The 13,172-nt window shown below is 35.8% G+C and overlaps 1 protein-coding gene across 1 annotated transcript in view; it reads left to right on the top strand.

Annotated features, from left to right (window-relative positions):
- The window catches only part of LOC128992711 (basement membrane-specific heparan sulfate proteoglycan core protein-like), a 385,028-nt gene that overhangs the window by 363,338 nt on the left and 8,518 nt on the right, over positions 1-13,172 (top strand). The window lies entirely within an intron of this gene.

The following is a 13,172-nucleotide window of genomic DNA, read 5'->3' on the forward strand; positions in this document are numbered from 1 at the left end:
CTTTGCAAAAAAAACTTCTACAAATACCAATGTGGTTCTAAAACCAAATTTGTAGAATTTATTTATTTTTCTAAGATTTACAGCAAAATATAAATATAAAAAGTACTAAAATCTAATTTTATCTGAAGATATCCTACAGCAAAGAAATAGATAAATTTATTATTTAAAAGGCTATAGAATTTTGACCTTATTTTGGGTAACCCTTTGGTCAATAGCATTAACAAATTAAAATCTTTCTAACACTTTACTTTTGGCAAGTTAAGTGCTCGTAGTGTGAACCACGATACCTAGAATAACAACGGCAAAGGACATCATTATGCACACTAGAGTGACTACAGGTCACTAAGTAAGGAAGTCACTGAATAGTCCCTGATTTCAATTTAAAACAAATCCGACTCAATTAATTTTTATTTGGAGACAAAAATAAGTAGTTGAACAATTTTCATATTTCATCTACCAAAATTAAAAGGAAAATTTAAAAATATCAGATAGCATATAAATTATGTATTTAGTCATAAACATTAAATTCTTTGAAGAATCAACACACTTTCATATTTTACTTTGTAATCAACTTGTGGCTTACAAAGTTTAAAATCATTTTGTTTGTTTTTAAGAGCATTTAACAGTCTCATAAAACCATGCATTTGCCAGTCCACAAGGGCCTTGAAGGCCCGAGCTTGAAAAGTAAAAAAAAACAGTGAGTAAGCCGACTCTTAAACTGTTTTCTAATTCAACAAAATCAGTACACATTTTCAAAGACTTCAACCTGGGTCACTGTGAATGTCATTGATTTTTAGAAGAAAACCCCATAGACATCTAGGTAAGTGATTGATTCATCGTACCTATCAAAAACATCTAATAACAACTAAAATGGTACAATAGGTAAATTAGGTTGTACAACTACTATTATTTCACTTTTCACTTTGACCTGATCAAAACAAGTCCTTTGCCGTCTATTCTAAGTAGAGTGCACGTATTGATTTGGTTTGATTGATTTGCTGCCTGCTAGAGAGGCCCGTGCTCGTCAGACGAGCAACCATGTAAGAACAGCATGCCGCTGTGCATCCCTCTGATTAGAGTGTGCGACGGACGAGCAGACTGTTCCGACGGCTCGGACGAGGCATCATGTCAGATACGACCTGGACGTGGTTGGTTTGGATTTGGATAACAGTAACTTGTAAAACCCCTTGCACATGGGCACAATAGTGGTCGCCAGTGATTAAGTGGTAAATTGGTAGTACGATAGAGGCGAGGTTATCAGCACTAGTTCAGATTAGTGGGGTTCGGATAAGCAGGAATTGTATTGTGTACTGCATCGCACAGAAGTAAACGGGAAATCATTGGCTGCTACTATTGTGCTATGTGCAAGGGAAAGAATTTTTATATGCTGAGAGATTTTTAAAAATCATAATTTACTCCCATAGGAAGTATTAAAACTAAAACAATAAGTGAAGATTTGTCTTATTTTGTAGGCTTTAGAGAACTGATAAATTTAGTAAGTGCTTACACATTTTCATTTTTGAATGAAATTTATTTTTTTTTTTTTTTTAAGCAGTTCAAAATATTTAGTAGGCCTACTTAAAATTTATTTACAACTGAACTTCTTCCCTTTAGCTTATAATTTTGTGTGCGATTATAACATGATTAAACGTATGAAATTAAATAAAATAAACATTTTAACTTTTTATTCAAAATATCCATCAACTTAAATTTAAAATGTTGTTTTATTAAATTTTTTTCATTAAAAGAAATTTGTGTTGAAAATGTATGTTTTTATGTTTAAAATTATGTTTAAAGTCGGGACCACATAAGTTTGCAGTTGGTGGCAGCCAATCACAAGACAAGGCTCGTGCGACGTTGCCACATCGCCAATGACAACACAAATTAAAATGTACAAAGCAATATTTTCAAATCAGCTGGTACTATTAGATTTGGCAACACCGCACCGTTCTCATTGGTTCATTCAACAAAACCATATGGTAAATAGGCTCCTCCCTCAACCGCAAACTTATGTGGTCCCGACTTTAGTAGACAAATACTGCAAAAACTAAATCGCAATTAATTCACATCACTCAATTTTTAAATAATTAACATCTTAGTGGTATCATATCATGATCACTGTTAATAACTATCTCTCCCATTCTCTTCTATTCTAATCAGTTCCTGATATAAAAATCCTGTAAATAACTCTAAAAATGTGCAGCTTAAACATTTTCTTTTCTTATTTGCTAAAAATAAGTGTAAAACGTTAACAGTTCTAAAACTACTGTGGGGTTTATCACAAGTCAATAATAAAACCTAGCATTATCTGTTAATTTTACTCTACTCCTTTCTCGTTTTCATATCATAAAAATATCATTTCTAATCAATTAAAACTAGTCTATTAGTGTGTTCTATGTGCCATACTTTTAGCCAGGACGTCAAAGAATTCTTCTATGGGTATGATTCCACCACTTTGGATTATATTTACTTAAAATCCATGCATGAACTTATCACCTTATATTATTTTTAATTGCATGATTATATAACTCATGGAGTGTATGGGGAAATTTTACCCTTGGAGTTGGTGGAATAATGGTTTTATTTAAAAGGTGTAATTTCAGCCTTAAACTTATAGTGGCTAGATAATTCAAGTACAGTAATTGTGACAAAATTGCCAACTCACTTTAAACAATGTTAAAATACTTAGTTGTTCAGTATCTACAGTAAACTCTTAAAAACCAACTCCAAGTACCTGCATGATTTATAACCAGTAAAGCAATTTTTAACCAATCTAAATTGTGGTTGTGCACCTAATAATATAAAAATGTTTCACTAAATTGCATGGGGAAAATGTTGGTTTCTTTTTCATGTTATTTCGTTTCAGATGTAAATAACCTTTGTGCAATTACAATAGTCATTGTACTCATCACTTTCATAGGTGATGAAAACTCTTAAGATGCGTCACTGTAGCAATTCTCCATCTCTATGTTTTATCATTAACAAATCATCAGTTAACATAGTTTTAAATTGTACTCCTGTAAAATGAAAATTACATAAAACGCATATTTGTGGCTACCAATTCACTTCATCTTTTTAATGTTTCCTACGTGTTCATAACACAGTTCAATTTTTTTTTTCTTTGGGTATCATTGTCATTGTGGTCAATATAATATTTTACATTGTTTGTTTCTATTACAAATAATAATATAACGTCAACTTTTTTTATCTACAGTTCATGAACCTATCTTGTAAATCAACACATCAACATTTCATTCTAAATATTTAACTTTATCAAAATTTTATACACTTTGTAATTAATGTAAATGTAAATATTGTTAAGATAAACATATACTTTGGCAGGTTTGAATGAGGTTGAGCTGCAAATCGAGGCAAGCAAGCGAGAGGTGCATTACGGAGATACAGTTGACTTACGATGTACTGTGCTCGGACCGTCCAACGTCAAGCAATATTGGTCTCTTAGTGACGGACGAAGTCTGCCTTCCAATGCTCGGCAGAGCGGCCAAGTTCTTAGGTAACATAAAAAACTATCAAATTTAAAGTACCTGTGATTTAGCCAAACAATCCTGTGTTATTATGGTGTATGTGTTACAAATAATTGTAAGACAAAGTAGTGACCCTAAATTTTGTAGATTATCAGAAATCAAAACTCACCCCTCTCGCACTGAAGTCTGAGACGCTAACCACAAATCTAGCAATACATTCCACGTCCATACACTTGTGAATATATCACCAGGTGCTAAAATGTCGTCAGAGATATTTTTGGTGTTGTATGATTCAGTATTTGTGTCCTATATTGATTTCTATCTATCAAAACACAGTTTTCCAACCCCTTAATTTAGCTTTACCAAGAAAAGATTATTTCAGTTACGGTACCAACAATATAGAATATAACAAATCTTTAATCTAGTGAACTGTGTTGATTGTTAATTTTTTTTATTGGCCAACAATTGACTAAATGTAAGGTACACCATTGTCTGAATAAAGTAAGGAGTAAACTGAGCTTTTATATTTTGACAGATGTCTTCTAATATTTTTCTATCTTTTCAGAATAACCCAAGCTACATCTGAGAACAACGGAACGTACAGATGTACTGCTTATCTAAACAACAACCGTTACGACAAGGACTATTTACTCTCTGTATTTGGTAAGTACTTTATTTGGTGGAGAAATTTAAGTTGTCTTTCCAAGCACAATCAGAAGACTAAATGTATAGAATTAAAAGTGAGAATTTAGTGAGTCGGTGGCTCAGTTGGTAGCGTCGCGGACTTCGGGCCCAAGGCAGCGATGTCGTGGGTTCAGATCCTGGTCACTGCCACTAAATTTTATCAGTACAGTTCACCTTTGTACTCTACCGGGTCACTCCTTGCTTTACAGTAAAAGTTAGCAACCGCACGGGCAGTTAGTCTATGTGGACGGGCATTTGCAAGGTTAAAAGAGGCCCCCAACCTCTTAAAACAAAAACAAAAATCGAAAACTAAATTTTATCATTTATTTGAACATACTTTTAGTCTTTCTATGGCTAATTATGTATTTGTTTAGTATTAATTATAAGTGTTAAAAACAAAGGTGAAAACTAAATTTGCCATTCATTTGAACATTATCGTAGACTTTTGATATCTTAACTTAATATGTACATATTTAAGTATATTGTGTTAGAACAATCTTTGAGGAATATTAATATTTTAAGTTTGAACTAAGATTGTATGATTATTTTACATGCTCCTGCTTCAATTGAATTTGGTAAGTTAATACAAATTAATTGTAAATATTATTGTAACAATTTAGTATCTTACACTTAACTGCTGCAGAAGCTACTTAATCCAAGAGTTCTTTTTAATGTTGACTAACAGTTCAGGTCCACTTTAAACCAATTTATAACAAATTCACAGATCTGGTAATAGATTTTAAATCTGAGTTTTTTGCAAACACAAACCTCATCTCATCAATTTACCAGCAGATTCTTCAGTCACATAGCTCATCTTAAATTGTTTGATCTTGCATACATTGAATTAAGTTAATTTGATTTGTGTGTAGATGATCGGCCGACCCACGATGCCGCCTCAGCCGAGACAGTGACAGCTAATTACGGACAGACAGTGGACCTTGTGTGTAACATTGATCTGGAGGGTCCCATCACTCACACCTGGACCAAGCATGGAGGAGTGTTGCCGTCAAACGCTCAGATATCTGGGGTTAGTATACTATTACATCCACTCATAATCCATTATAAAGGTTTTTTATGTAATGGTGTGATATTTCAAACAAGGTGACAAGGTTATTTTATTTTAAAGAGTTACAATTGCCACTTAAACTACCTTTTGCTAGCAACATACCTTTTGCTAGCAGCACACCTTTTGCTAGCAGCACCCCTTTTGCTAGCAGCACACCTTTTGCCAGCAGTACACATTTTGCTAGCAGCACACCTTTTGCTAGCAGCACACCTTTTGCTAGCAAACACACTTTTTGCTAGCAGTACACATTTTGCTAGCAGCACACCTTTTGCTAGCAGTACACATTTTGCTAGCAGCACACCTTTTGCTAGCAGCACACCTTTTGCTAGCAGCACCCCTTTAGCTAGCAGCACACCTTTTGCCAGCAGCACACCTTTTGCTAGCAGCACACCTTTTGCTAGCAGCACACCTTTTGCTAGCAGCACATCTTTTGCTAGCAACATACCTTTTGCTAGCAAACACAATCCAATGACCTAGGCGATTTAATAAGACGTCTCACATATGTTTTGAAGATCAGCTGAGTAACTTAAATAACCACATAGCTGATGTAATGGCTGATTAGACGACAGGGAAATTTAAAGTAAAGTAGTTGCCTTTCTAACTAATTGCTCTGTGTATTATACCATATAATCACTGGTTGTCTTGTCTACTTGCAGAAACACCTGACCATCCCGGCTGTGACATACAAGGATGCAGGACTCTACATCTGTACGGCCAGCAACGGCAACATCACCGTAGACATTCCCATGATCACCCTGGTTCACGGTGCTGTGCCGTTCTTTGCTCAGGCACCCAACTCTTACCTGGCGCTGCCGACGCTACCCAACACCTATCTTTCCGTTAGCCTGGAGATCACTTTCAAACCGGAGAACCCTAATGGTAAGTGGTTAGGTCTACTTTGAATGTTAATATCGGTATTAATAAGGCTTTTACATTTTCATCTATTAAAATTATTTTTCACCAATTGAAACAGTGCCTTTTTCTGTAATCTTTGTAGATTAGAAAGTCATTACAGAAAGGGACCGATAAAGTCATCTGTGGTAAAAGTATTATTTTCATTTTTATCACGCTGATTTTCTGATTTATTGTTTGACAGGTTTGATCCTGTACAACGGTCAACACCCAGATGGTAAAGGCGATTTCATCTCGTTCGGTTTACGAGACGGAATTCCCGAGTTCCGGTTTGATGTCGGTTCTGGACCAGGAATCATCCAAGGCTCTCAGAAACTGTCTCTCGGAGAGTGGCACACTGTGCAACTGAGTCGGTTCAAGAAAGACGGTCAGTTGAACTTCAGACTGTAGTATATAAGCTGTATGACTGTATTTTGGTTTATAAGGGTGGTCTTCACTGTCATTGTAAATTAAAAACTCTTGAATAACTGTCTACAGATCTAAAAACATGTATATTTAATAATTTAGTAAGCAATTTTTTATGTTACTTATCCATGTAGTTTGATAGTTTGCACAATTCAAAAACAATTTTTGTCAATTTTAAGTCTCTCTTGCAATTACAGAAACATAATCATCTTCAACTCACCCTACCAGCAATAGTTTTCAGGACGGTAGAATACGTCTTCATTATCACTCGGGACGCAGTGAAATCGATAATGATCGGATCAAATCCCATCCCAAGAAAATCCTCAATCAAATTTAATCCAAACCCGATGATCGGGAATATTTTTTCCCAAAATTTTCCATTCCTACACAAAACGCTTATATTCAAAAATAGGGCTTATTCTGGTGGGCCACAGGAACCTGAAAAATTCAGATGTCTGTTTTTAACCTGTAAGTTTGATGTGTGTATGCAGGAACCATGTATGTGGATGAGAACCAGTACTACACAGGCAAGTCAGTGGGCCGCATGCAAGGATTGGATCTCACCCAGCCATTGTACTTGGGTGGAGTGCCTGACTTCACTAGAATACACAGTCAGAACGGCTTCGACACAGGATTTGTTGGTTAGTAATAGCACTTATATTCTTATACTAGCTGTTGTACCCGTTCTTTGCAACGGGAAGAGGACACAAAATACAAACATTTTAATCTTTACATCTGCATATGTTGCATATAATAGTTACACATCCCCCAACGCTTTTAGAAACAAAATTCAACTTTTATAGCCTTAATAGAAATGTTTAAGTTATATGACTTTTAAATCTGGTAAGTAGTGGGTACCACCATTTTGGTTTTGATTAATTTTAAATCTTGTGTAGGCTGATATGAGAAAAACTTACCAAATCTTCGAATAAAACATTGACTTACCTTCATCTTACATATCTTTTAATTTATTATTGACATTTTAAATTTCAATTTTGAAGTTGCAAAAATACTAATTATTAAATTAAAATGAACATTTTTTAAATTTCACTCTTCTTTATATTAAATCTAGGGATGGACGGGATTGGATTTTTAGTTCGGGAAGGGACGGGACGGGATTTTTATTTCCTTCCCTATTTTCGGGACGGGCTGGGACGGGATTTTTTTCTGTGCATAAAAAGAAAGTACTGTATTGCAGTTACCAAAAAAGTCATACGAAATCAATTTTTACCATTCGTGGCACTGATCTATAAAAACCAAAAAATGGGTAACAATTTACAGGTACCGACAAGTTACAGGCGAGTAACTTGTGACTCGCGGGTCACGGCGCGATCGTCGGTATGACTCCGCGGTCACGGCGCGATCGTCGGTATGACTCCGCGGTCACGGCGCGATCGTCGGTATGACTCCGCGGTCACGGCGCGATCGTCGGTATGACTCCGCGGTCACGGGGTTATCGTCAGTATGTCTCGCGATCACGGCTCGATCGTCAGCATGACTCCGCGGTCACGGCGCGATCGTCGTCATGACACGCGGTCACGGCGCGATCGTCGGTAGGACTCCGCGGTCACGGTGCGATCGTCGTTGTGACTCGTGGTCACGGCGCGATCGTCATTATGACTCCGCGGTCACGGCGCGATCGTCGGTAGGACTCCGCGGTCACGGCGCGATCGTCGTTATGACTTGCGGTCACGGCGCGATCGTCGGTATGACTCGCGGTTACGGCGCGATCGTCGGTAGGACTCCGCGGTCACGGCGCGATCGTCGTTATGACTCCACGGTCACGGCGCGATCGTCGGTATGACTCGCGGTCACGGCGCGATCGTCGGTAGGACTCCGCGGTCACGGCGCGATCGTCGGTATGACTTCGTCTCCTGCGTTCGCGGACCTATCGCTCGCAATAACGGCGTTATCGGCACTCGCGAAGCGGAAAAATCGCCGACGATCGGACCAAATCCCGTCCCGAAAAATTCCCGAGTCAAATGTAATCCCGTCCCGATAATCGGGAATATTTTTTTCCCGAAAAATTCCCGAAATTTCGGGACCCGTCCATCCCTAATTAAATCACAAATCCTTCCATCTTCATCTTCAGTTTCTTCACTCACAATAAATCATTAACAAAACTAAGTCAGCTGTTATAAACTTTAGAAATATTGCTGTGCCTTATCAATACAGTTTTTGAAATATTAATGAAACTATATCTATAGGTACTATAAAAATTTTTAAACAAATAATTTAGCATTAAAGACAGCAGACAAAACTAATATGATTTTTTAGGACTAAAAAATGTAATAGCAAATACAGTATATGTTTCATTGCATCTCTGATTCCACCCTACAAAAAATCAACAAACAACTTAATATACAAACTCGTTCTTTTAATCACTTCCATCGTGCATTGCCTTTACATTTTCACACTTACCATTAAGTAAACATAGTAACAGATATTTCATTGATTTTAGAAACAAAAGAACACTGTGTACTGCTTAGTTTTATGATATTTTCCTTGGTTTAATTTAGGGATGGACGAGATTGGATTTTTAGTTCGAGACGAGACGAGACGAGATTTTTTATTTCTCATAAAATTTCGAGACGAGATCGAGACGGGATTTCCCTTCTCATACACAACGGGAAATGCACGTTCAAAATTTTTACCTGATTTTGTAACATTGTTAGATGACTGTTTAAATACAAAAATAATGATAATAGGCAAGAATATTTACAATCTTTTATTAAAAAACATCAGCATAACATTTTTTTATTAATCACGCCTAACTTATTAAAAATGCCTAGGAAACATAGTGATATCAGTTAGGATAGAGTTCAACTTATCCTAAAATAAAATAAATCATAGAATAAAAGCAATATTAATTTTCATAAAATAGTTACTTGTTTTGACTTTTTATAGAAGGCTAATAAACCTCACACTACTTACACTTAACAAAACTTCTCAAATGTTATTAAAGTAATATTATTAAAATAATTAAAGTAATATTTACATTTAAAGAATTAATTAAATAAGAACGCCTTCGCAAAGGAAACGCAACTACAACACGCTCCTGTATTGCGGGTATTGCATTGACTTTCTGCAGGCGTTTTTAATTTTTTTTTTTTTTTTTTTTATTCTCGTCTCGATAAAAATCTCGGCCAAAATGAAATCTCGTCTCGTGTAACGAGATTTAAAATTTCCCGAAAATTTCCCGAAATTTCGAGACTTGACCATCCCTAGTTTAATTTAATCAGTGGTGTGGCAAAACACAAATAATAAATGTATCAAATAAAGTAAATGTGAACTGAAATTTATGTTAAGAAAAAATAAGAGTATTTTGTATTAGCATTTGATAATTAAATATAGTTACATATATACAACAGATTTTAGAACACAAAAATCAACGTACAATTTAGTTATTGATGATATTCTTTAGTTTAATTTAAGCGAGCATAGGTTAAGCAAAACACAATAAATTAATTTTCCTAAATATACATATAAAAAACAATGTGATGAGCAAGTTATGTTAAGTTAATCTAATACATGCTAAGCAGTTAGAATTTATTTAAATTAGTCTTCAAATTAATTCTGTAATTTTAATACTGTTTCAATGAAAACATATCAATAACATTATTTTCATAACTTATACGCTTTAAAAAATCCAAAGCAGAGCCGGAGTTGATACAGCAATGGTTATAGAATCTTTTTTTTCTATAATCATTGACATGGTTTTGGAATAAATAATCCATGATAAAAGGTTAGATTAAAATAAACCTACCTCATAGTTATGGAAAATATCATATTTAATTTCTTTGTATCAGCTGTCTGAAATTGTGAAATATGCAGTTTAGCAGTTCTTCTTGTTTACATTTAAATGTCAAAGCAAATGTAAACAAACGTTGTTAGTATTCTCATCACAGCCATGGAGACCAATCAATATTTACTTTTAAAATGGTCACTTTAGGACTTTTAAAGCCAAAGGGGCAAAGCCTACGGTCAGTATCGAAATTTGAATAGTCCTATAATGGTCCTTGGTATGGTAGCTACATTTTTGTAAAATTTAAGCCCAGTTGGTTCAGTAGTTGCTGCACCTATTAGTAACACACATACAGACAGACACCGTTAGATTTTTATATAATTGTATAGATTGTATAGATATAGATAGTTTCCTATTTCCACATCCAAGAACGATAGGCTCTAGTGAAACGATTTACACATTCATTCGGCTAGGCCTAAAGGACTACTTATCACAAAGCTAAATTCATTTGATTGGTGGGATTTAAGCCCAATATCTCGGAGGACATGATACCCTGCTCCCCCAATAAATAGCACTCACTACACAGACCAGCTGTATCCAGTTTTTACTCCCAGAACACAGTTGCATGAGCCTCTAATAGAATGTTTATTATAGATATTATTTATCCAAAATCTTTAGAAATTTTTCAGAAAAACTTTTGTTGATTTATAGTTTGAATAAAAATATGTGCATAAAGGTTTTTGGCTATTTATCCTTAAATCAGTACAATTTGTGTTTTGAAAGTTGTATTAGAAACTCTTTTTAAATTGGAGATCCAATTGGTCATTATTAATTAAATTCCGGTAAATAAACATAATATGGCATAGTTATTCCATATACTGTATATTGTTGGCATATTTATTGTTGTCTTTTGGGCCTTGCAACAAAAATGTTTTCGTTGATCAACTTTTCACCTCTCTCAAACTTATATATTCTTCATTCTTATCAGGTTGTATCAGCCGACTTGTCATAAACGACAAAGAAGAGATTGACATAATGCAGGAGAAGAAGGATGCAGAAGGAGTTACGACTTGTGAGACTTGTGCAGTCAACCCATGCGTCAACTCTGGCGTGTGTCAAGAGGCTCCTACCAAGGTGAATCCAATGTAACGTTGTAAACAATATGTTTAGAGAGGGTGAGCTCTTAATGCAAGTGTGTTCTTTTCATTAAAAGGAACCAAAATTTTGGGTATACGATTGATTGATTGGGGAGGACCACTACCAAGGGTGTCAAAGGCATGAGTTTCTTTTACGATCTCCGTTCAGTATCTCAGAACCGTTAAACTTGAGTTGCTTGGTGAACTGCAGTATGATGTCCATGGGCTCTTCCTGAGGCAAAGGGTTGTCCCTGTATTTCTTATCTCATTCAGATTTGATTAGAAGAGGCTTATTCCCTGACAATGAAGGTGTCAAAGGACAGGATAAGCAGCTTTACCTTAAAATTTGTAGACATACCACTTCACAAAAGTAACACAAAAGAAAACCCAAAGGAAAAACAAGGAAGTCATCCAGAATATAGTGACTCCCAAGTCCCAAAGTCCCAATGTTGAAAAGGGGGACAGTGGGCTTGAAATATTCAAATTGATCCCTTTTTTTGTTTTCTATTTTGTTACTTTTGTGAAATGGGATGTCTGCGATGTTTAGGTTAAGCTTGCTTTTCCTGTCCATTGTCTCCTTCATAACCTCATTCACAGATAAGCAGTGAAGTAAAAGATTAGCAATCTCCTTGGACTCCCCACATTTATTACATGTAGTGTCCCAATTGTAGACATTTAATTTAGGTTCTTATGAAAATGTAGCCATTTTTATTGTCTGAAGACTACATTATGTTTTTTTTGTATATGTGAAATTAGTTTAATTTGTGTACTGATTTCATTTTACTATCACAGTCTGGATATACTTGCCTGTGTCCGAGAGGATTTAGTGGATTGAACTGCTCTCACGAGGGTGAGCCGTGCTACCCAGGTGCTTGCGGCTCGGGACGCTGCATTGATACGGACGACGGACTCGAGTGTTACTGCGGCATGGGCAAGGCCGGGGATCGCTGTGAACGTGATGTCTCCATCACTGAGCCAGCCTTTGCCAAGAACTCCTTCCTTGCATACCCTACGCCAAAGACTCTAAACAAGTAAGTAATTCTGTAAACTAATCTTTAGTTAGGTTAGCTCTAGGAGCTGAAAAATGGATTGGGTTGACTACTTAGGACTTTGATAGAACTTCTGCAATCTTTGTTAAATGTTTTCAAGTGTTGTGTAATGCATTGGGCCAAAATCTTATCGTAACTGAGTTTTGGCCTAAAACATCAATATGTTCATTGTGGGGTGTTGCTAGGGGTTATACTATTGTCTGGGTGGCTCAGGTAAAATCCAGCTGATACCTGAGGCTTTTTAACATTTTATTATTGTTGACATAGTGGTTCGGATCCCGTTTCGCTTTATTGGATGGCTGCCTTCACTTTTAAGTATTTCAATATAATTGTATTATTCGTTAAGTGTAATATTCCAAAATCCTTCTAAAATTATATTTTATCCAACAAAAATTAAAAGTAGGTTACAAAAAGTGCAACTCAACATCAAATGATGCATTATTTTCATCCTAATAACTAGAACTGGATTTGAAGCTTTGATTTTTACAACAAAATTGTTTGTTCTCAGGATCAAAATAAGTCTCAAATTCAACCCGACAGACGACTCCAACGGACTACTGCTGTACTGTTCTGAAAATGACGACGGAGTTGGTGACTTTGCCTCCCTATCCATCCGAGACAGACGACTTGAGTTCAAGTTTGATTCTGGTTCAGGTATGTACTGTTTCATCTTCTAAAATGGTTATCGTA

This window comes from Macrosteles quadrilineatus, unplaced genomic scaffold (assembly GCF_028750875.1).
Source record: "Macrosteles quadrilineatus isolate MER2022 unplaced genomic scaffold, UCM_ALF_1.0 Scaffold_4__1_contigs__length_99947679, whole genome shotgun sequence".
Taxonomy (NCBI): Eukaryota; Metazoa; Arthropoda; class Insecta; order Hemiptera; family Cicadellidae; genus Macrosteles; species Macrosteles quadrilineatus.